This window comes from Manis javanica, chromosome 16, assembly GCF_040802235.1.
Source record: "Manis javanica isolate MJ-LG chromosome 16, MJ_LKY, whole genome shotgun sequence".
Lineage (NCBI taxonomy): Eukaryota > Metazoa > Chordata > Mammalia > Pholidota > Manidae > Manis > Manis javanica.
Window position 1 is genome coordinate 11,657,268 of NC_133171.1, and position 4,629 is coordinate 11,661,896.

General features: G+C 45.1%; 1 non-coding gene across 1 annotated transcript; it reads right to left on the minus strand.

The window, feature by feature from the left end:
* Positions 1-249: 249 nt before the first annotated feature.
* LOC118971182 (U1 spliceosomal RNA) lies at positions 250-413 on the minus strand. The gene has a single exon (XR_005059515.2). It is a non-coding gene; the product is annotated as a U1 spliceosomal RNA (small nuclear RNA).
* Positions 414-4,629: the final 4,216 nt, after the last annotated feature.

Here is a 4,629-nt window from a genome sequence, read left to right on the forward strand (position 1 = left end):
TTTAAAGAAACACTTGTGTTACAAATAGCCCTAGAATTTTCAATCCTTGCTTGTGTTTAATAGCAGTTTGAGTTAATTCTTTTACTTTGATTAGTCATAGAAAGGAAACAAGGAATTGAAAGGAGAGCTTTAAAACTTCATCTTCAGATTTGGGAAAAAGGAGTGAGTTATTGATCTCATAGCCTTGTCCTGGTGGGGGTTGGGGAGAATCATGGCACAGGTGAAGACTTAGTTGTTTTTTTTTTTTTTTAGGGGAAAGCATGAACGCAGTCCCCCACTACCACAAATAATGCAGTCGAGTTTCTCACATTTGGGGTAATCGCAGGGGTCAGCACAGCCGGAGTGCAATGGATAAGCCTCACCCTGGGAAAACCACCTTCATGATCATGGTATCTCCCCTGCCAGGTAAGTATGAAGACTTAGTTTTATGTGCTGTCGAATCAAGTTTGGAAAGTAGAAGAGGGCCATGTGGTGAAGAGCAGCAACAAGGAAGCAGGAGATGGCCAAGGAAACTGTCCTTAAAGACAGTTGATGCCTCAAGGGGCAAATAACATTCCATGTTAATACAAAACAGCAGACATTTTTCAGCGCTGTGTTGGAGCCAAGCACTGTTCTAGGTGCTAGCACATCAGCCCTCACAGTAACTCCATTCTTACTGCAGATGGAGAATATGAGGTCCAGGAGACTTGGCACGCTGCCAAGGGTCACATGCAGGTAAGTGAACGAGTAATGATTTAAACAAGCGGCAGAGGCTGACTTCTCAACTACTCCCCTGGCTAGAAAGCAAGTCCATTCTAACTCTAGCAATGGCTAGAAACCAGCAGTTTGTGTTTTTCGTTCTCACCGTATTATTCAGCCCTGGCCAACTGGGATGCATCACAGCTGAAGACAAGTTGCTCTTTTCCTTTGGACATAATAAGTTACATTTATGATTATTTCATTAGACCTTCATACAGATGATTCTAGAGGTAAGCACCATGTTTCTCTCGGTTCATTCATCCTCATAAATCTTAACTTCATTGAGTATTTCTACATTGTTTCTTTACAAAGCAGTGACTCCCAGTCTGAGATAACCATGTCCCCCAGGTCCACCTTGTAAGAAATAGAGTACAAGTGATTTTTTTCATATTTCAAAAGCTAACAGATTGACAAAGTTACCACTAAAAGACCAAATATGAATTTTCTTTGCTCTTGCAGGAAAATGTTGGGAGCAATTATTCCAGGGCACAGTTAATTTGTCCAGGACATATTAATAGTATTTGCTGTTGAAATAAATATAATCATCAGTTTGACTGTGGAAATATCATTGATCCATGTGTAAAATACATGATCCCATTAGATCTATCATGGGCCAAACTTACTGCTGGCAGCCATGGGAAACCTCGGCAGGCAGAGGAGGAAACGATCAGGCACTAGGAGAGGTAGGTGGCTGTGGTTTCAGGGGGGCAGCTTTGAAATCCTATGACAACCTTGCATTCTGAAATCTTCTGGCTCCCCAGAAAAGAGCTCCTAACAGACATTTTAAGAGGGTTCACACTTTTCTAAAGTTTCTTTAATAATTGTTTTTGGATTTATATAATACATTTCAGCTTTTTAAAGACTGTATTCCAGTTAAAATCCAAATTTCTAAGGTATGGGAACAGATACAGGAAGTGAGATGATTTAACTGATGTAATGGGGTGAAAATATTAACATGAATATACTTATAGACTGCCTGCTCACCTATCTTGAGTAAGAGACTTCTAATTCAGCTGTCAGCTCCATTTCCCTTCCTCAGAACCCTAAGGGGGAATTTCCTGCTGGAAGAAAGACTCAGTGGTGATTTGGGGTAAGTGCTGGATGATGGGGGGCACTGTAGGAGGCACGGGGGTGGGGGGAGTGCGAGCCACAGCGCTGGGGGGGAGAGTGACTAGGAGGAAACAGCCCCGGAGTAAGGGTGCTGGGGACTAACTGTAGATGTCTCAAAGGCACCGTTTATTTTTCAATTCTTTAAGGCTGTGGAAATGTGTTTTGAATGCAGTACAACTTTAATACCCAATCATGCAACACCCAAGATATGTGAGGACCGCAGTGATGCATGAAAATTAGAGATCCAGTGCCAAAGAGCTTCTACCATATTTTCAGGCTCAAACAAGGCCACTTCTGGTCATGCTTTTCTTTCTCCTCCTTCTCCCCTTCCAAACAAGCACACAAGCCCTAAGTTACAAACTCCTGCCCTAGGAGATACTCATTTTAAGTCAAAAACGTCCATGATAAATAATATCTAACTTATTAGATAGTTCCTCTCCTCCTCAAATTCCACCTCCCTCTGTATCTTCATACACACACACACACACGCACACACATGCACACGTGAGCACATTCACTCATGCACACATGTACCCCTCACCCCAGGCTCTGATAAGCATACACATGATTCCTGATGTGTGTTTCAACCAAATGCTGGGGTCTTGTTAGGAGGAGTGGGAGAAAGGGCATTCGAAGTTACCCCAGGGATGGGCTCACTTGCTGGAGGAAGTTATTAACAAGAGGCAGGGCTGGGCCCTTTCAGGAAACAGAAGGAGGAGTAAGTCTGTGCCCCCACGGGGGCTGCCCCAGCATGGCACGGAGCTTCTCTTTTACATGAGGGTGAAAGCAAGTCATATGCTCACAAGCTGGATTCTGAGGTGAGTCATGATGTGAGCTCAAATTCTTGTGGTTTTATTGAGTTCATACTGGAGAAGGGTTGGGCTGACCTGCCTCCTCAGACACACTGCCTAACTTTCGCAGAGAAAAACACCCAGGGCTTAAGATGTGGATTTTCCAAAGTTAAAATCCTCTGGATTTCATGTTTTGAAACATATATACATATGTTCTCCTTTATAGGTATTTTTTAATGCAGGTGTGTCTCTTTCTAAAAGAAGTGAAAATTAAACATGTAAGTTTGTATGCATTCAGCCTTCACATATGCTAAAACATACAAACAAAAAATAAAGACCCAGTTCTTGAGCGTGAGAACATTCCTTTATTTTTCTACATTGTCAGGAATAATGAACCGGCCAGGTCCCCCTCCTGTGTCCCCAATTTATAGTCGGCCCTGTGGCTTCTAAGCCCAACTCACTGTCCCTGTGGATCCCTACGCGGTAGTCCCAGCAGGGCCATGGACACAGAGGGGCCTTCACTTGCAGTAAGAGGGTATCAAGTTTCTTTAATGTCTAACGTGGTGGACATTTGGTAAGAGAGTTGCGCGAATGGCAGATAGTCCAGTGTCTTCCCAGCAGCAGCGTCTCTTCCCAAGTGACCCAGAGCTCTGCAGGGGGGCAAACAGCTGTGGGAAGCCTGCCCACAGGGCGCATCTGCCCGTGCCTGCCCGTGTCTGCCCGTGTCTGCTGGTGCAGAGGCTCTTTGTACTCGTTCGCAGGAGATTGTTATCTGCATAACATCAACTACATGATTGTTGTGACCCCATGACTCTCTTCTTCCTTGACCCTTCTGGGGTCTTCCAAGCACACCTGGCTGCATGTCAGGTGCAAACAGGCAGTGCACCCCCTGCCAGCACATCCGTGAGTGTTTTCTGGAAGTGGAAAAGCAGAGGCTCAGGGCAGCGGAGGTGCTCTTCAGTGCTTTCTGGGGGCAGATTGGATGTTTAAGAGTCAAATAGTGAAATAGATGCTTAGAACAGCTCCAAAGTCATCTATTATTACCTGTTTGAAAATGGTGAATCGAGATACCTTGAGACGGGGTGTGGAGTTTGACATTTCCACCCAGAAGGAGGCTTGGCCCAGAGTTGTAGGCCCTCAGAGTTCTCATAAACATGGCGGTGCTCCTAGCAAAGGAATGAAATGAAACTTTAGGGCTATTATTTAGGTCTGAGGATCCAGAATTATGCTTCCCTCACAAGACGGAGCAAAAGACTTTGCCCCAACCTTCAGGGAAACAGAATCTGTCAAAGAGTAATTCACAGACATTTAGCTAATAATCATCACCATTTGTTTACTTGTATACAAGTGGGAGAAAACAGTGAGGTTTATCAGTGTTATCTAACAAAGGAAAAAAGAGACGCTTAGGAGAACAGAAGCAGACAGGGAAGATGGAGACGCAGACAGTTTGCATGTATTGGGGTACACTGATTGGCAGTCAGCCAGCAAAGAGGCAGCACAGAGTGCCAGGGAAGATGCCCAGTTGTTATGGGCCTCCCAGCTACCTTGAGATTGGCTGTGGTGCCCATGAGACAAGCTGTCCCATGCCTGTCAGTGTCCTGTGAGCACCTGCAGTGTAGTAAGGCCAACTCTGCTCCACATTCTTTATAAGGATGTCTCATGACAAACCTGAGGGAAGTGAGTCCCAAAGGCTTAGTAAGCCTCCATCCTAGGACAGCAAGAGTGCCCTCACTGTCTTCCTTAAGAAGGAATATGTTGCACTTGAAGGGTGTGATTCGAATATAATCTGGACCTTTGCTGCATTGTCAGTACTGGACTAGACTGCTCTTTGTAGATCTCAAAAGGACAGCATTTGCTTTAAGGTCAGGCTACCCAAAGTCAGAGAGTGCTGTGCGGGCTCACAGGCAGGGAGGAGGGTTTCCCGAATTGCAGGAGGGCAGAATGAAGCCCCACACTGAAGAGCAAACACTGAAGAGCCCAGGACACCAGC